Source organism: Entelurus aequoreus, linkage group LG28 (assembly GCF_033978785.1).
Source record: "Entelurus aequoreus isolate RoL-2023_Sb linkage group LG28, RoL_Eaeq_v1.1, whole genome shotgun sequence".
NCBI classification, from domain to species: Eukaryota; Metazoa; Chordata; class Actinopteri; order Syngnathiformes; family Syngnathidae; genus Entelurus; species Entelurus aequoreus.
This window is the reverse complement of record NC_084758.1, coordinates 25,459,825-25,481,072: the sequence shown is the minus strand read 5'-3', so window position 1 is coordinate 25,481,072 and position 21,248 is coordinate 25,459,825. Positions and strand designations below refer to the sequence as shown.

Sequence of the window (21,248 nt, the reverse complement as noted above, 5' to 3'; positions counted from 1 at the left end):
AATTCAGCAAATTCTCCCGGAGGTTCAAAGATCAAGTTGTGTTTGTGTCCACCTGGTGCCAGTAACCATGTCTTGCAGGCAAGAAGGTGAAAAAAGGAGTGGCCTTTAATGGTGCTTTTTATCTGTCGTTCATGGCAGTGACACATTGTACTCCTGCTTTTGTACAAATAATTGCGGTGCTTTTATTCTCTGAAAAATAATTCCACGAACAGAACCGATGACATGAATGGTATTTCCACTGATAGGCTTCAACTAAAGACAGAATTCAACGAAGCTTATGTGACAGGTTGTCATTTTTCCCCCTGATCCACTTCCGACAATAAGTAACTCTAATTCCCTACAAAGATGATAATAATTAAAAAAGTTTCAAGTGCTGTTGCACTTAACTTTGTTCTCTGAAAGCTGCCTGGAAATGTTAAAAGCGTACAGTCAGGAGGTAAATGCACCACCATTATGCACCCCTTCACTCCAAACGTCCGATTCCTGATTGTAGCCGCTTTAAACATAGAACCAAAGCGTTGAAATCATAGTTTGAAAGCCATAAAAGGTGATAATGACTCTCGCAGCAGAATTTGAGGACTGTTACACGTACACGATTCTCAGATCCATCCTGCTCTTGTTGGTGTAACGGTGGTCATTCTGCACAGTCCATACCTGCAAAGGTCAGGCAAGAACCTGCAGTCACCAATCTCCACCGATTGAGGGATAAGTCATGCAGCTAGTCATATTATCTTCAAAGTCTTCATTTACTTGCTTACAAACCCCGAAACCAGTGAAGTTGGCACGTTGTGTAAATCGTAAATAAAAACACAATACAATGATTTGCAAATCCTTTTCAACTTATATTCAATTGAATGGACTGCAAAGACAAGATACTTAACGTTCAAACTGGAAAACGTTGTTATTTTTTGCAAATATTAGCTCATTTGAAATGTGATCCCTGCAACATGTTTCAAAAAAGCTGGCACAAGTGGCTCATCCAACACTTATTTGGAACATCCCACAGGTGAACAGGTCAATTGGGAACAGGTGGGTGCCATGATTGGGTATAAAAGCAGCTTCCATGAAATGCTCAGTCATTCACAAACAAGGATGGGGCGAGGGTCACCACTTTGTCAACAAATGCGTGAGCAAATTCTCCAACAGTTCAAGAACAACATTTCTCAACCAGCTATTGCAAGGAATTTAAGGATTTCAACATCATCAAAACGTTCAGAGAATCTGGAAAAATCACAGCACGAAAGCGATGATATTACGGACCTTGGATCCCTCAGGCGGTACTGCATCAAAAACCGACATCAGTGTGTAAAGGATATCACCACATGGGCTCAGGAACACGTCAGAAAACCACTGTCAGTAACTACAGTTTGTCGCTACATCTGTAAGTGCAAGTTCGGGGCGGTATGGCGTAGTGGGTAGAGCGGCCGTGCCAGAAACCTGAGGGTTGCAGGTTCGCTCCCCGCCTCTTACCATCCAAAATCGCTGCCGTTGTGTCCTTGGGCAGGACACTTCACCCTTGCCCCCGGTTCCGCTCACACCGGTGAATGAATGATGAATGAATGAGTTGTAAAAATGAATGATGGGTTCTCACTCTGTGAAGCGCTTTGAGTGCCTAGAAAAGCGCTATATAAATCTAATCCATTATTATTATTATTAAAACTCAACTATGCAAAGTGTTGTTAAAAGGAAAGGCCATGTAACACAGTGGTAAAAAGGTCCCTGTGCAAACTTTTTTGCAATGTGTTGCTGCCATTAAATTCCAAGTTAATGATTATTTGCAAAAAACAATTAACTTTCTCAGTTCGAACATTTAATATCTTGTTTTTGCAGTCTATTCAATTGAATATAAACTGAAAAGGATTTGCAAATCATTGTATTCTGTTTTTATTTATGATTTACACAACGTGCCAACTTCACTGGATTTGTGTTTTGTATGTACGTCCTGAAAAATGTATTTCAACATTTGTATTATTTTTCTTTCAACGCTACAAAAGTTGTTTATTCTTGCACATTCTCCATTCTTTCCCCTCCCTGTTGGAGAATGGCGACACAGGAAGTGACCAAACTACAGTCGTGGTCAAAAGTTTACATCCACTTGTAAAGAACATAATGTCATGGCTGTCTTGAGTTTCCAATCATTTCTACAACTCTTATTTTTTTGTGATAGAGTGATTGGAGCACATACTTGTTGGTCACAAAAAACATTCATGAAGTTTGGTTCTTTTATGAATTTATTATGGGTCTACTGAAAATGTGACCAAATCTGCTGGGTCAAAAGTATACATACAGCAATGTTAATATTTGGTTACATGTCCCTTGGCAAGTTTACCTGCAATAAGGCGCTTTTGGTAGCCATCCACAAGCTTCTGGTTGAATTTTTGACCACTCCTCTTGACAAAATTGGTGCAGTTCAGCTAAATGTGTTGGTTTTCTGACATGGACTTGTTTCTTCAGCATTGTCCACACGTTTAAGTCAGGACTTTGGGAAGGCCATTCTAAAACCTTAATTCTAGCCTGATTTAGCCATTCCTTTACCACTTTTGACGTGTGTTTGGGGTCATTGTCCAACTGCGCCCAAGATCCAACCTCCGGGCTGATAATTTTAGGTTGTCCTGAAGAATTTGGAGGTAATCCTCCTTTTTCATTGTCCCATTTAGTCTCTGTAAAGCACCAGTTCCATTGGCAGCAAAACAGGACCAGAGCATAATACTACCAACCATGCTTGACGGTAGGCATGGTGTTCCTGGGATTAAAAGCCTCACCTTTTCTCCTCCAAACATTGCTGGGCATTGTGGCCAAACAGCTCAATTTTTGTTTCGTCTGACCACAAAACTTTCCTTCAGAAGGTCTTATCTTTGTCCATGTGATGTCAGATGAAACACAAATTGAGCTTCTTTGGCCACAATACCCATCAATATGTTTAGATGAGAAAAGGTGGGACCTTTAATCCCAGGAACACCAATCCTACCGTCAAGCATGGTGGTGGTAGTAGTATTATGCTCTGGGCCTGTTTTGCTGCCGATGGAACTGGTGCTTTAAATGGGACAATGAAAAAGGAGGATTACCTCCAAATTCTTTAGGACAACCTAAAATCATCAGCCCGTAGGTTGGGTCTTGGGCGTTCCAATAGGACTATGACCCCAAACACACGCCAAAAGTGGTAAAGGAATGGCTAAATCAGGCTAAAATTATGGTTTTAGAATGGCCTTTCCAAAGTCCTGACTTAAATGTGTGGACAATGCTGAAGAAACAAGTCCATGTCAGAAAACCAACACATTTAGCTGAACTGCACCAATTTTGTCAAGAGGAGTGGTCAAAAATTCAAGCATAAGCTTGTGGATGGCTACCAAAAGCGCCTTATTGCAGTGAAACTTGCCAAGGGACATGTAATCAAATATTAACATTGCTGTATGTATACTTTTGACCCAGCAGATGTGCTCACATTTTCAGTAGACTCATAATAAATTCATAAAAGAACCAAACTTCATGAATGTTTTTTGTGACCAACAAGTATGTGCTCCAATCACTCTATCACAAAAAAATAAGAGTTGTAGAAATTTTTGGAAACTCAAGACAGCCATCACATTATGTTCTTTACAAGTGTATGCAAACTTTTGACCACGACTGTATACAGACGTAGAAAAAGGATAAGACTAAAGCTCTGCTTCTGCCTACTTCTTTTCAGACGTGACGAGTTTGCAAGTGTAAATGTGTTCCTCACTGTAACTTGCATGGCAGAAACAAAAAAAAACAAGTGATTGGAGGGGTTGGGCTCAGCCCAATAGCTTTTGAACAAGCACGAAACCTTATTGTGTTGTAAAATCAAGACGATTGTTATGAATTGTTACGTGATAGCGATTGCCAATGAGAGCAGCAGTGGGAGTGCGGAACCAAGTGGCGAAGGGCAGGCCGGCGAGGTGTAATTGCATCGCGGCACAGTATGAAAGAACTGTTCCAAAATGAACTGGTAGATTGAGGGGATGCTATTTTTTTTCACATTGTTAGAATATTACAAAAAATGTACACCTCAATTCGCACATTGGTGTTGAACTTCATTTGACTTTAAACTATTTGGTTAAACTTAAAGACTTGAGGAAAAACACACAACACCCGTCTGTTGTTTTGGGGGGTGTTGATGCTTGTTTTGGTACTTGTCCCAGCTTGTGTTTGTACTTTGAATCAAATGTACAAGGCTGAAAGAATGATGACTCGAAGGCACTGTTTACACCAGGGGTAGGGAACCTATGGCTCTCGAGCCAGATGTGGCTCTTTTGATGACCGCATCTGGCTCTCAGATAAATCTTAACTGCCATTGCTTAACACGATAAGTAATGAATAATTCACTGGTAATCACAGTGTTAAAAATAACGTTCAAAATATAAAACATTCTCATGCATTTTAATCCATCCATCTGTTTTCTACCGCACCTGTTCAAGAAGTCGCATTAATGGTAAGAGATATTTTATTTATTATTGGTTAGCTTCAGAATAACAATGTTATTAAAGAGAATACGAGACTTATTATACTCTAAAAATGTTGGTCTTACTTAAAAATGCACGCATTTAGTTGTATTCAGTGTTAAAAAATATTATATGGCTCTCACGGAAATACATTTGAAAATATTTGGCTTTCATGGCTCCTTTAGCCAAAAAGGTTCCCGACCTCTGGTTTACACCTATGTTGTTTTACTCAACATAGGTCATCAAATCTCAGCAACAAGCTGTAATATCTTACTGAGATACTTTAGGACCAAAACCCTTAAAACAAGTAAAACACTCAAACATAAAATCTGCTTAGTGAGGAGAAGTATCTTATCAGACAGAAAATAGGCAAATATCACCCTTATTTGAGATATTTAATCTTACTTAGAATTCAGTTTTTGCAGTGCAGTATTAAAGGCCTACTGAAATGAATTTTTTTTATTTAAACGGGGATAGCAGATCCATTCTATGTGTCATACTTGATCATTTTGCGATATTGCCATATTTTTGATGAAAGGATTTAGTAGAGAACAAAGACGATAAAGGTCGCAACTTTTGGTCGCTGATAAAAAAAGCCTTGCCCCTACCGGAAGTAGCGTGACGTCACCAGAGGAAGGGCTCCTCACATTTTACCATTGTTTACAATGCAGCGAGAGAGATTCGGACCGAGAAAGCGACGATTACCCCATTAATTTGAGCGAGGATAAAAGATTTGTGGATGAGGAAAGTGAGAGTGAAGGACTAGAGAGGCAGTGCAGGACGTATCTTTTTTCGCTCTGACCGTAACTTAGGTACAAGCTGGCTCATTGGATTCCACACTCTCTCCTTTTTCTATTGTGGATCACGGATTTGTATTTTAAACCACCTCGGATACTATATCCTCTTGAAAATGAGAGTCGAGAACGCGAAATGGACATTCACAGTGACTTTTATCTCCACGACAATACATCGGCGAAGCTCTTTAGCTACTGAGCTAACGTGATAGCATTGGGCTCAAATGCAGATAGAAACAAAATAAATAAATCCCTGACTGGAAGGATAGACAGAAAATCAACAATACTATTAAACCATGTACATGTAAATACACGGTTAATAATTCCCAGCCTGGCAAAGCTTAACAATGCTGTTGCTAACGACGCCATTGAAGCTAACTTAGCAACGGGACCTCACAGAGCTATGCTAAAAACATTAGCTATCCACCTACGCCAGCCAGCCCTCATCTGCTCATCAACACCCGTGCTCACCTACGTTCCAGCGATCGACGGCGCGACGAAGGACTTCACCCGATCATCCGTGCGGTCGGCGGCTAGCGTCGGATAGCGCGTCTGCTATCCAATTCAAAGTCCTCCTGGTTGTGTTGCTGCAGCCAGCCGCTAATACACCGATCCCACCTACAACTTTCTTCTTTGCAGTCTCCATTGTTCATTAAACAATTTGCAAAAGATTCACCAACACAGATGTCCAGAATACTGTGGAATTTTGCGATGAAAATCAAGCTTTTTGTATTGGATACAATGTGTCCGAATACTTCCGTTTCAACGATTGACGTCACGCGCATACGTCATCATACATAGACGTTTTCAACCGGAAGTTTAGCGGGAAATTTAAAATTGCACTTTATAATTTAACCCGGCCGTATTGGCATGTGTTGCAATGTTAAGATTTCATAATTGATGTATAAACTATCAGACTGCGTGGTCGGTAGTAGTGGCTTTCAGTAGGCCTTTAAAACAAGTAAAACACTCGAACATAAAATCTGCTTAGTGAGGAGAATTATCTTATCAGACAGAAAATAAGCAAATACCACCCTTATTTGAGATATTTAATCTTACTTAGAATTCAGTTTTTGCAGTGCAGTATTAACATATAAGTGGGCCTTTTCTCCTGCATGATAAGAATTCATTCTGACTCATTTCTAATATGGACGGGTCACCAAGCAGCCAAAGAAAGAATCATGTTGGAATTGAAATGGGAAATGTGTCAAAAACTAATTTTGGATTGGGACATGTTCAAAGCGCCAGCGAGAGACGATTTATAAATCTTTTTTGTCGGAGTGTTCCGACAGCTTCTGAGATGAAGACAAACCGCTTGAAGACCAAAGTGACAATTTGGTTATAATTGCAGCACATCTGAACCTACTTGGTTGGTGCCAAGGAAGGATTTCAGTGGAACGGGGGGGAAAAATACATTTGAAATGGTTATAGATTTGTTTTGATGCATTTTTGTCTGAAGAAGCTGACACAATAGGTGACAGATTACATTTAAAGGTTGATCATTGATTTTGATTCATGTGGAGGGGAACGCGCCAGTGTTATACTCTTGTCAACCCCCATTACTGACATCCGTTTTGGGAAATGTACTTTAAAAAAGTAATTAGCTATAGTTACTTTCCCAAAAAAGTAACTGAATTACAACATGATAAATACAAAACCCAAAACCAGTGAAGTTGGCAAATTGAGTAAGTCGTAAATAAAAACAGAATACAATGATTTGCAAATCCTTTTCAACCTACACTACCGTTCAAAACTTTGGGGTCACCCAAACAATTTTGTGGAATAGCCTTAATTTCTAAGAACAAGAATAGACTGTCGAGTTTCAGATGAAAGTTCTCTTTTTCTGGCCATTTTGAGCGTTTAATTGACCCCACAAATGTGATGCTCCAGAAACTCAATCTGCTCAAAGGAAGGTCAGTTTTGTAGCTTCTGTAACGAGCTAATCTGTTTTCAGATGTGTGAACATGATTGCACAAGGGTTTTCTAATCATCAATTAGCCTTCTGAGCCAATGAGCAAACACATTGTACCATTAGAACACTGGAGTGATAGTTGCTGGAAAAGGGCCTCTATACACCTATGTAGATATTGCACCAAAAACCAGACATTTGCAGCTAGAATAGTCATTTACCACATTAGCAATGTATAGAGTGCATTTCTTTAAAGTTAAGACTAGTTTAAAGTTATCTTCATTGAAAAGTACAGTGCTTTTCCTTCAAAAATAAGGACATTTCAATGTGACCCCAAACTTTTGAACGGTAGTGTATATTCAATTGAATAGACTGCAAAGACAAGACACTTAACATTCCAATTGGAAAACTTTGTTATTTTGTGCAAATATTAGCTCATTGGGAATTTGATGCCCGCAACATGTTTCAAAAAAGCTGGCACAAGTCGAGGAATGCTCATCAAACACTTATTTGGAACATCCCACAGGTGAACAGGCCAATTGGGAACAGGTGGGTGCCATTATTGGCTATAAAAGCAGCTTCCATGAAATGCTCAGTCATTCACAAACAAGCATGGGGCGAGGGTCACCGCTTTGTGAACAAATGCGTGAGCAAATTGTTTAAGAACAACATTTCTCAACCAGCTATTGCAAGGAATTTAGGGATTTCACCATCTACGGTCCGTAATATCGTCAAAAGGCTCAGAGAATCTGGAGAAATCACTGCACGTAAGCAGCAAGGCTGAAAACCAACATTTAATGAATCTTTCAGCACATTCCTAATGTTGACATATTTAGTTATATTTGAATAAAGACAACAATCATAAATGAATCTTTCAGCACATACACAATGTTGACATCTATAGTTAAATTTTGATAATCATAATTTAATCTTTCAGCACATTCCTAATGTTGACATCTACAGTTAAATGTTGATAAAGACAACAATCATAAATGAATCTTTCAGCACATACTCAATGTTGACATCTATTGTTATATTTTGATAAAGACAACAATCATGAATTAATTTTCAGCACCTACACAATGCTGACATCTATAGTTATATTTTGATAAAAAAAACCATTATAAATGCATTTTTCAGCAGATACACAATGTTGACATCTATAGTTATATTTTGATAAACAATCATAAATGAATCTTTCAGCAGGTACACAATGTTGACATCTATAGTTATATTTTGATAAAAACAACCGTCAAAAATGAATCTTTCAGCACATTCCTAATGTTGACATATTTAGTTATATTTGAATAAAGACAACAATCATAAATGAATCTTTCAGCACATACACAATGTTGACATCGATAGTTATATTTTGATAAACAATCATAAAATAATCTTTCAGCACATTCCTAATGTTGACAGCTACAGTTACATTTTGATAAAAACAACCACCATAAATGAATCTTTCAGCACATACACAATGTTGACATCTATAGTTAAATTTTGATAATCACAATTTAATCTTTCAGCACATTCCTAATGTTGACATCTATAGTTAAATGTTGATAAAGACAACAATCATAAATGAATCTTTCAGCACATACTCAATGTTGACATCTATAGTTATATTTTGATAAAGACAACAATCATGAATTAATTTTCAGCACCTACACAATGCTGACATCTATAGTTATATTTTGATAAAAACAACCATTATAAATGCATTTTTCAGCAGATACACAATGTTGACATCTATAGTTATATTTTGATAAACAATCATAAATGAATCTTTCAGCACGTACACAATGTTGACATCTATAGTTATATTTTGATAAAAACAACCGTCAAAAATGAATCTTTCAGCACATTCCTAATGTTGACATATTTAGTTATATTTGAATAAAGACAACAATCATAAAGGAATCTTTCAGCACATACACAATGTTGACATCGATAGTTATATTTTGATAAACAATCATAAAATAATCTTTCAGCACATTCCTAATGTTGACAGCTACAGTTACATTTTGATAAAAACAACCACCATAAATGAATCTTTCAGCACATACACAATGCTGACATCTATAGTTACATTTTGATAATCATAATTGAATCTTTCAGCACATTCCTAATGTTGACATCTATAGTTAAATGTTGATAAAGACAACAATCATAAATGAATCTTTCAGCACATACTCAATGTTGACATCTATAGTTATATTTTGATAAAGACAACAATCATAAATTAATTTTCAGCACATACACAATATTGACATCTATCGTTATATTTTGATAAACAATCAAATGAATCGTTCAGCACGTACACAATGTTGACATCTATAGTTATATTTTTATAAAAACAACCACCATAACTTAATTTTTCAGCACATACACAATGTTGACATCTATAGTTATATTTTAATAAAGATAATCATAAATTAATCTTTCAGCACATACACAATGTTGACATCTATAGTTATATTTTGATAAACAATCATATATGAATATTTCAGCACAAACACAATGTTGACATCTTTTATATTTTAATAAAGACAACAATCATAAATGAATCTTTCAGCACGTACACAATGTTGACATTTATATTTTGATAAACAATCATAAATGAATCTTTCAGCACGTACACAATGTTGACATCTACAGTTAAATTTTGATAAAGACAACAATCATAAATGAATCTTTCAGCACATACACAATGTTGACATCTATAGTTATATTTTAATAAACAATCATAGATAAATATTTCAGCACATACACAATGTTGACATCTACAGTTAAATTTTGATAAAGACAACAATCATAAATGAATCTTTCAGCACATACACAATGTTGACATCTGTAGTTATATTTTGATAAACAATCATGAATGAATATTTCAGCACGTAAACAATGTTGACATCTATAGTAATATTTTGATAAACAATCATAAATTAATCTTTCAGCACGTACACAATGTTGACATTTATAGTTATTTGATAACGACGGGGAAAAACACACATACTCGTAAACGGCGCGTGCAACAACAACAACAACAAACATGGCAGTAGACACGAAGTTAAATCATGAAACGCAACCTTACCCGAGCAAAAACGATGCATATGTACCCGAGAGTGTCTAGGTACCAATTTCCTTGACCCGGCCACACACAAAGAAGTTGTAGACCTCCATGTTTTTCCAAGTTTCCATTTGTTTTGTCGTGTAAAATGATTTCTGGAGCACAAATAGTTCCATATGTCTGGGAACGCCACCGACGTACAATCCTTGATATCACTCGATACATTTTTTGGGGGGATAAAGTATAGGGATCTATTGCATTGCATAGAATGAATTGGCCTGTATCTGCTTTCTGCAGGAAGATTTAGGCCTCTTTTGTACTCAGATAGTTCGCCATTCTGGCTTAGTCGACCACCATTGCTTTTCACTTCCGGGAAGAAGTCACGTGACGGAACACAAGTCATACCGGAGTCCGATAAAGGGACAAGTCTACCTACCGCTTGTCCCTTTCAGGGTCGCGGGGGGTGCTGGAGCCGATCCCGGCTGATTTAAAAAAAATTTAATTTGGCCTGCAGCGTAGACGTAGTGTTACAGTCTGGCACAGTGATTGTAAATCGCCATAACACACTTCATGTTCTAAACAAAGATCAGGCGTTCTAAACAAAAAGAGAAGGTGTGCTCTTATCAAAACACTTTGAAGTCATTCCAGTTCAAAACTATACAGAGTGAAGTTAATTGTGTATTTGCTACAATATTCTTACAGTACAGTTCATTTTTGGTACAAGGATACAGACATTTGCAACAGTAACAGTTTGTAGTTTCTATGTCTAAAAAAATGTAAGTTCCTTTTGGCCTGAAGTGCAACAATTAATAGTTCCAACTTGTAGCTCCGTGCAGTATTAAGTCTATCCCAAGGGGTCGGCAACCAAAAACGTTGAAAGAGCCATATTGGACCAAAAACGCAAAAAATAAATCTGTCTGGAGCCGCCAAAAATGAAAAACCATATATATGAGTGTTAGAATGAAAGCAACACATGACGTAAGTGTCTATATTAGCTACAGTATAATAGCCTACTATCAAAATGACTATGTGTCGCAGGATGAAGCAAATCTTCGATGACAGAAATGTTGAAATGTAATATTTATTCTTCACATTTTTACAACATTAGAAACCATTAGTAAATCAGAGGCTACTCAGAAGGTTCGAGATAACTCCTGGAAATTACTGGCCAAAGGTATAGATGTGTGTGTTCAAGTTAAACGAAACAGCAGGCTGTCTTCTTTTAATAGATTTATTACAATCTTTGGCAAGCTAGGTAATGTTTGCTGTGGTCTGGAACAACATGGCACACAAACAACTATCGGAAATGCAGCCAATATTACATACAGATAATGTGTCATGAGACATGCAAAACTAAGTTATATATAAAGAGGATATACCTACAAATGATAATAGCCTACTATCAAAACTGATGCAAATATTCGTTGACAGAAATGTTGGATTTTAATATTTATTCTACACATTTTTGCAACATTGGAAATCATTAGTAAAACGCTTCTGAGAGGGTGAGAGAACTTCTGGAAATTACTGGCTCAGAATGGCCAAAGGTATAGATGTGTGTGTCCAAGTTTAAGGAAACATCAGGCTGTCTTCTTCTAATGGATTTATTACAATCTTTGCAAGCTGGGTAACGTTTGCTGTGGTCTGGAACAACATGGCACCCAAGCAACAATCAGAAATGCAGCCAATATTACATACAGATAATGTGTCATGAGACATGCAAATATAAATTAAATACGGAGAGGACATAAGTAAAGGAAATTAAATGAGCTCAAGGCTGGGCTGCACTGTATTTGTCTACGGAGTAGACATGTGACTCTATCGCAGGGCAGTTATACTTCCTTCACTCAATGTGTGGGAAATGTGTACTGTATTGAATGTTCCTCTTAACAAAAAATAAATAAATTATAATCACGAACACATGTACCGTTACACTACGACAGGGGTGCCCACACTTTTTCTGCAGGCGAGCTACTTTTCAATTGACCAAGTCGAGGGGATCCACCTCATTCATATACAAACCCCGTTTCCATATGAGTTAGGAAATTGTGTCAGATGTAAATATAAACGGAATACAATGATTTACAAATCATTTTCAACCCATATTCAGTTGAATATGCTACAAAGACAACATATTTGATGTTCAAACTGATAAACATTTTTCTTTTTGCAAATAATCATTAACTTTAGAATTTGATGCCAGCAACACGTGCCAAAGTAGTTGAAAGGGCATGTTCACCACTGTGTTACATGGCCTTTCCTTTTAACACTCAGTAAACGTTTGAGAACTGAGGAGACCAATTTTTTTAGCTTCTCAGGTGGAATTCTTTCCCATTCTTGCTTGATGTACAGCTTAAGTTGTTCAACAGTCCGGGGGTCTCCATTGGGGTATTTTAGGCTTCATAATGCGCCACACATTTTCAATGGGAGACAGGTCTGGACTACAGGCAGGCCAGTCTAGTACCCGCACTTTTTTACTATGAAACCACGTTGATGTAACACGTGGCTTGGCATTGTCTTGCTGAAATAAGCAGGGGCGTCCATGATAACGTTGCTTGGATGGCAACATATGTTGCTCCAAAACCTGTATGTACCTTTCAGCATTAATGGCGCCTTCACAGATGTGTAAGTTACCCATGTCTTGGGCACTAATACACCCCCATACCATCACACATGCTGGCTTTTCAATTTTGCGCCTATAACAGTCCGGATGGTTCTTTTCCTCTTTGGTCCTGAGGACACGACGTCCACAGTTTCCAAAAACAATTTGAAATGTGGACTTGTCAGACCACAGAACACTTTTCCACTTTGTATCAGTCCATCTTAGATGAGCTCAGGCCCAGCGAAGCCAACGGCGTTTCTGGGTGTTGTTGATAAACGGTTTTCGCCTTGCATAGGAGAGTTTTAACTTGCACTTACAGATGTAGCGACCAACTGTAGTTACTGGCAGTGGGTTTCTGAAGTGTTCCTGAGCCCATGTGGTGATATCCTTTACACACTGATGTCGCTTGTTGATGCAGTACAGCCTGAGGGATCGAAGGTCACGGGCTTAGCTGCTTACGTGCAGTAATTTCTCCAGATTCTCTGAACCCTTTGATGATATTACGGACCGTAGATGGTGAAATCCCTAAATTCCTTGCAATAGCTGGTTGAGAAAGGTTTTTCTTAAACTGTTCAACAATTTGCTCACGCATTTGTTGACAAAGTGGTGACCCTCGCCCCATCCTTGTTTGTGAATGACTGAGCATTTCATGGAATCTACTTTTATACCCAATCATGGAACCCACCTGTTCCCAATTTGTCTGTTCACCTGTGGGATGTTCCAAATAAATGTTTGATGAGTATTCCTCAACTTTATCAGTATTTATTGCCACCTTTCCCAACTTCTTTGTCACATGTTGCTGGCATCAAATTCTAAAGTTAATGATTATTTGCAAAAAAAAAAAATGTTTATTAGTTTGAACATCAAATATGTTGTCTTTGTAGCATATCCAACTGAATATGGGTTGAAAATGATTTGCAAATCATTGTATTCCGTTTATATTTACATCCAACACAATTTCCCAACTCATATGGAAACGGGGTTTGTACTTCTAAATCACTAATCCTGGTCTCCATGGCGACAAATAAAGTATGTTTCTTACAAGTATCATCCCTGCAGGACGAGGAATAGCTATCAATCAATCAATCAATGTTTATTTATATAGCCCTAAATCACAAGTGTCTCAAAGGGCTGTACAAGCCACAACGACATCCTCGGTACAGAGCCCACATACGGGCAAGGAAAACTCACCCGCTAAACATGCTTCACTACACACCGTAGCTCACCGGCGTCACAATGTAAACAAACGCCATTGGTGGATCTACACCTAACATCCACTGTAATGATACCAAGTACAGTAGCGTATCTAGTCGATACTACTATGATTACATCGATATTTTTTGGCATCACATCTTTTTTCGTTTTTTTTTCAAATTCATATTATGTTTATAAAGTCAGGAAATATGTCCCTGGACACATGAGGACTTTGAATATGAGGGGGCGGTATGGCGTAGTGGGTAGAGCGGCCGTGCCAGAAACCTGAGGGTTGCAGTTTCGCTCCCCGCCTCTTGACATCCAAATCGCTGACGTTGTGTCCTTGGGCAGGACACTTCACCCTTGCCCCCGATGCCGCTCACACTGGTGAATGAATGATAAATGGATGATAGGTGGTGGTCGGAGGGGCCGTAGGCACAAACTGGCAGCCTCGCTTCAGTCAGTCTACCCCAGGACAGCTGTGGCTACAAATGTAGCTTACCACCACAAGGTGTGAATGAATGATGGGTTCCCACTTCTCTGTGAGTGCTTTGAGTATCTAATAAGAGAAAAGCGCGATATTATAAAATCTAATCCATTATTATTATTATCATGACCAATGTATGATCCTGTAACTACTTGGTATCGGATTGATACCCAAATTTGTGGTATCATCCAAAACTAATGTAAAGTATCAAACAACAGAAGAATAAGTGATTATTACATTTTAACAGAAGTGTAGGTAGAACATGTTAAAATAGAAAGTAACAGTAAATGAACAAGTAGATTGATAATTCATTTTCTACCACTTGTCTTTAATAATTTTGACGAAATAATAGAATGATAAATGACACAATATGTTACTGCATATGTCAGCAGACTAATTAGGAGTCTTTGTTTGTTTACTTACTAATAAAAGACAAGTTGTCTTTTATGTTCACTATTTTATTTAAGGACAAACTTGCGCTAAGACAAAAAGTTTAATGTACCGTAAGAGTTTTTGTTAAAATAAAGCCAATAATGCATTTTTCTGTCGTCCCCTTTATTTAGAAAAGTACCGAAAAGTATCGAAAGTATTTACTATTACTACTGTATGTGCATACATCTCAAGACTAATCTAGGGGGATGTTTTAGGTGCTGCTGTTATTTCAACACCTGCCTGGCGACTGCAGTTTAGCAAAGCCATTAGTGACATTAGAGCAGTGTTTTTCAACCTTTTTTGAGCCAAGGCACATTTTTTGCGTTGAAAAAATCCTGAGGCACACCACCAGCAGAAATCATTAAAAAACGAAACTCAGTTGACAGTAAAAAGTCGTTGTCGCAATTGTTGGATATGACTTTAAACCATAACCAAGCATGCATCACTATAGCTCTTGTCTCAAAGTAGGTGTACTGCAGTGACGTGCGGTGAGGTTCATGGCTGGTGAGGCACTGACTTCCTCACAGTCAGATTTACAAACATATGAACCCTAAAGAGTATCTTATTCACCATTTGATTGGCAGCAGTTAACGGGTTATGTTTTAAAGCTCAAACCAGCATTCTTCCCTGCTTGGCACTCAGCATCAAGGGTTGGAATTGGGGGTTAAATCACCCAAAATTATTCCCGGGCGCGGCGCTGCTGCTGCCCACTGCTCCCCTCATCTCCCAGGGGGTGAACAAGGGGATGGGTCTAATGTAGAGGATACATTTCATTACACCTAGTGTGTGTGTGACAATCATTGGTACTTTAACTTAACTTTAACTTTACACATACAAACTGTAGCACACAAAAAAGCACATTTAATTAAAACATTTTTATTATGGTCTTACCTTTACTTATAAATAAGTCCATGCGCCGCTGTTGTGCTGGATAATGCACACCCGCCGTAGAATGCACCCCCTGATGGGAGTGTTATATCAACTAAAGCCCACACTTAAACTTTCCACTTGCAAAAGTGAATCTATTTAAAAAAGTTATTTAATAATAAGCCAAAAAGTGCAAAAACAATAATGTTCGTGTTGGAGGAGTTGTGAATGACTGAAATATGAAATCCGTGCTGCAGTCTGCAGATGTACCTAATGTTGTGGCCCAGCAGTCATTCACAACTCCTCCAACACGAACATTATTGTTTTTGCACTTTTTGGCTTCTTACTAAATAACTTTTTTAAATAGATTCAATCTTGCACGTGGAAAGTTTAAGTGTGGGCTTTAGTTGATATAACACTCCCGTCAGGGGGTGCGTTCTACGGCGGGGGTGCATTCTCTACCACCAGGAGGCGGGATTACTGCGAGCCTCAGCCAGTGAGTCTTCGCAGCCGTTTTATGATTGCTCAGCACAAGAAATACGTTACACACATACAGTTGTTGACAAAATACACTGTACATTATATACCTCAGCTAACTAAACTATGGAAATGTATAATATAGTTCATATAGCAATACGGTCTCACTGCACAGCAGGCCAGCAGTTAGCAGAGTCCGCAATCCATGGTGAGGCTCAACTGAGTGATGTGCCTCAACTGGCTGCTGATCACAGCAAGTCTCTTCTCAGTATTTGAACGGCAAATGTGAAAATTCAGCGATTTTGAATAAAAATAATCTAAAACTGGTGAAGTTAAATGGAAAATAACTTTATAGTATAATCACTGGATACATATAACAATTTCATTTTTTTTTTTTCTTTTTACATTTTTTTTCTTTTCATGATGGCACGTGAGGCCCCGCCTCACCTGCCTCCCCTGACTGCACGTCACTGATGTACTGTCACCACCTGTCACATCACACCCTGACTTATTTGGAGTTTGTTGCTGTTTTTCTGTGTGTAGTGTTTTAGTTCTTGTCTTGCGCTCCTATTTTGGTGGCTTTTTCTCTTTTTTTTGGTATTTTCCTGTAGCAGTTTCATGTCTTCCTTTGAGCGATATTTCCCGCCTCTACTTTGTTTTAGCAATCAAGAATATTTAAGTTTGTGGTCATTGTCATGTCATGTTCGGATGTACATTGTGGACGCCGTCTTTGCTCCACAGTAAGTCTTTGCTGTCGTCCAGCATTGTTTTTGTTTACTTTGTAGCCATTGCAGTTTTAGTTTCGTTCTGCATAGCCTTCCCTAAGCTTCAATGCCTTTTCTTAGGGGCACTCACCTTTTGTTTATTTTTGGTTTAAGCATTAGACACCTTTTTACCTGCACGCTGCCTCCCGCTGTTTACGACATCTACAAAGCAATTAGCTACTTGCTGCCACCTACTGATATGGAAGAGTATTACACGGTTACTCTGCCGAGCTCTAGACAGCACCGACACTCAACAACAGGGGTCACCAACCTTTTTGAAACCAAGAGCTACTTCTTGGGTACTGATTAATGCGAAGGGCTACCCGTTTGATACACACTTAAATAAATTGCCAGAAATAGCCAATTTGCTCAATTTACCTTTAACTCTATGTTATTATTAATAATTAATGATATTTATCTTTGTGGAAACACTGATCATCTTAATGATTTCTCACAATAAATATATATAGAAACAGATAAATATCAATATGCAACACTTTATTTTTATATTTTCTCTAAGTGCACATTTTTGAAATTGAACATTTTCAAATGATGACTTCTAAGACAGTCTTGTGAAATCACAATATCCCATTTTAACTAGCTAGCCACTAACATTTTTTAACAAATCATGAATTACTTTGCACCATGTTTGTATAAATAATAACTCATGTAAAATACAAAAGTCAACTCTCAAATTATTAAATAAATCATGTCACACTTTGAACTGGACACCAAATCTGTTATCTGTTTCTTTGTCAGTTAGTGAAGACCAAGTCTTTAAAATATTTTCTTGGATTTTCAAATTCTATTTGAGTTTTGTCTCTCTTAGAATTAAAAATGTTGAGCAAAGCGAGACCAGCTTGCTAGTAAATACATACAATTAAAAAAATAGAGGCAGCTCACTGGTAAGTGCTGCTATTTGAGCTATTTTTAGAACAGGCCAGCGGGCTACTGGTCCTTACGGGCTACCTGGTGCCCGCGGGCACCGCGTTGGTGACCCCTGCTCAACAACAACACATCATTTGCAGACTATAATTACTGGTTTGCAAAAAATATTTTTAACCCAAATAGGTGAAATTAGATCATCTCCCACGGCACACCAGACTGTATCTCACGGCACACTAGTGTGGTTGAAAAACACTGCATTAGAGTACCAAAATGGACCCATAAATATGAAGGTTAATGTGTGTCTTTAATACAAAAGCTTTTTGGACACTGAATTTATGCAACTGAATTTTTTTGCATTTGAATTTTGTGAACTGATTTATATATATATATATATATATATATATATATATATATATATATATATATATATATATATATATATATATATATATATATATATATATATATATATATATATATATATATATATATATATATATATATATATTTTTACATCAAATTATGCTGACAATTTCATGAAATAACATATTTTTAAATTCAGTGTAAAAAAAAAAAAAGGAAGTGCAGAAATATTCGCTGCTTTAAGACGCAAGACCCACTTCCGGTAAATTAATATTGAAGCGATCGCTGGTGTAGCCAATCATGTGTCAGGGTTCCAGTCACGTGACACGGGTCTCGGATCGGAGGCAAAGCGGCAAACTTGCGCTACACGCCTCCGGCCAGCGGTACTAACATGGCCATTATCATAACGGTAAGTGCTTCGTTTTATCTAACAATGTGGCTTTTACAGAGAGGACGCCGGGTTAGCAAAGGACACACAAACTAAATTGGCGAGACATGTTTGAAAGTGTCTTAACGTCAGTGCCGGTGTTGTGCCGAAAAGTGATTCCCTGCCTGCCAAAAAGTGATTCCCTCGGCCAGAGCGCGTTAAAGTAGTCTGTCCACAACTGATGACTACGTGTAAGACAAACCCTTTATAAACGTAGTTGTTGGAACTTTATGTGTTTGAAAAACACTCAAGCCTTTATTGTGTCGGAAAAAGATGGTATTAAAGAGATAGTGAAGGACTGTTACTGATCCCATGTTGTTTAGAAGCTGTATACCAAGTCATTGTTTTGCAAGTCACAAGTAAGTCTCAAGTCTTTGCCCCAGGCAAGGCCCGAGTCAAGTCCAAAGTCAAGACTGGAAAGTCTCAAGTCCTGCATTTTGAGTTTCGAGTCCTTTCAAGTCCTTTTAACCACAGACTAATATATTTACACAGATTGTGTATGCTTTAAAAACGCTGTATTTATGTATTAAAACAAGTGCATTTGAAATTGCAGGAAAAAAAATAGTGCTGACATTGCACTTCATAATAGCACTATTAACCGGTCATTTTAAACATTTAACTCAGGGGTGTCAAACTCAAATACAGAGTGGGACAAAATTTTAAACGGAACAAAGCCGCGGGCCAAGGTTGAACAAATTAACCTTTTAATAGGGACCCAAACAAGTTTTGCATTGAATATTGAACAAGCAAGGCTTATATAACTTTATAGTGACATGCAAATAATAATTACAAATATCAATTTGCATATCAAATACAATTTAAATAAAAATGGAATGCCTCTTTTCTATTTGCAGCCTTCTGAGGTAAATGTCAACATTAACTTTTTCCACAGGCTAATAAATTTGAAAATAAAATAATGAATAAACCAACCATTCAGGACTTTAAACTGCTCAGTTTGCAACACACTTATCTAGTCTGATGTGCCCAAGCCAGATACCTGCCATCTTTTCTTGGATGCTAGTTCATTAATGTCGGGGCTCAGGCTTTGAGCTGAGGCAACCTTCATTATCCAACGTAGATGTTCATCAGTCATTATATCTCGTAGTGCACCCGGACCATGGTCTTGGGGGCGTGACCGCCTTTAACATCCTCTACGAGCTGTCGTCATGTCCGCTTTTTATCCATTCTAACAATATATGTGCGGCTTCTGTACGCACACACACGTGAATGCAACGCATACTTGATCAACAGCGATACAGGTTACACTGAGGGTGGCCTTATAAACAACTTTAACACTTACAAATATACGCCACACTGTGTATCCACACCAAACATGAATGACAAACACATTTCGGGAGAACACCCGCACTGTAACACAACATAAACACTACAGAACAAATACCCAGAACCCTTTGCTGCTCTAACTCTTCCGGGACGCTACAAAATACACCCCCCGCTACCACCAAACCCCCCCCCCCCCCCCACACACACACAGTAGCGTCCTGGAAGAATTAGTGCTGCAAAGGGTTCTGGGTATTTGTTCTGTTGTGTTTATGTTGTGTTACGGTGCAGATATTCTCCCGAAATGTGTCTGTCATTCTTGTTTGGTGTGGGTTCACAGTGTGGCGTATATTTCTAACAGTGGTAAAGTTGTTTATACGGCCACCCTCAGTGTAACCTGTATGGCTGTTGATCAAGTATGTGTTGCATTCACTTGTGTTGGTGCGTGCAGAAGCCGCACATGTTATGTGACTGGGCCAGCACTCAGACTGGATGAAAAGCGAACGTGACGATTTTCGGGAGGGGCACTGAAATTTGGGAGTCTCCCCGGAGGGTTGGCAAGTATGAGAATATTAGCAGTGAATGCAGTGTTACCGCGGCACCGCCGCTGTATATAATCGGCGGGCCAGCTCTAGTGTTAATTTGATATCGCCTCAAGGGCCAAGTGAAATTACGGGCCAGAGTTTGACACCCATGATTTAACTCATTCCTTTACAGCAGTGGTTCTTAACCTGGGTTCGATCGAACCCTAGGGGTTCGGTGAGTCGGCCTCAGGGGTTCGGCGGAGGTCAAGACACACCCAACTCATCGTGTAAATACAAACTTCTCCCTATCGGTGTATTACGGATACGGCAACCGCTGACTGATTTGCAGGTGTGTAATTTGTTGTGAGTTTATGCACTGTGTTGGTTTTGTTGTTTGAACAAGGTGATGTTCATGACGGTTCATTTTATGCACCAGTAAAAAAACATGGTAACACTTTAGTATGGGGAACATATTTCACCATTAATTAGTTGCTTATTAACATGCAAATTAGTAACATAATGGCTCTTAACTAGTCATTATTAAGTACTTATGAATGCCTTATTCGGCATGGCCTTATTATAACCCTAACCCTCTAACCCTGACCCTAACCCTAACCAAATAACTCTAAATGAAGTCTTTATTACTTAGAATATGTTCCCCTAGTGTCCAAATAACTCTAAATTAAGTCTTTGTTACTCAGAATAT

The 21,248-nt window shown here is 38.2% G+C and overlaps 1 protein-coding gene and 1 long non-coding RNA gene across 2 annotated transcripts in view; one reads left to right on the top strand and one right to left on the bottom strand.

The window, feature by feature from the left end:
• Positions 1 to 255: 255 nt before the first annotated feature.
• Positions 256 to 21,248, bottom strand: part of LOC133645173 (uncharacterized) — a 76,278-nt gene continuing 55,285 nt past the window's right edge. Inside the window, exon 3 of the long non-coding RNA XR_009824920.1 lies at positions 256 to 654. This is a non-coding gene — a long non-coding RNA (uncharacterized LOC133645173). The remainder of the gene's footprint in view (positions 655 to 21,248) is intronic.
• The window catches only part of LOC133645171 (solute carrier family 4 member 11-like), a 96,539-nt gene continuing 93,894 nt past the window's right edge, over positions 18,604 to 21,248 (top strand). Inside the window, exon 1 of the mRNA XM_062040020.1 lies at positions 18,604 to 18,719. The gene's annotated coding sequence lies outside the window, so the exon portion shown is untranslated. The remainder of the gene's footprint in view (positions 18,720 to 21,248) is intronic.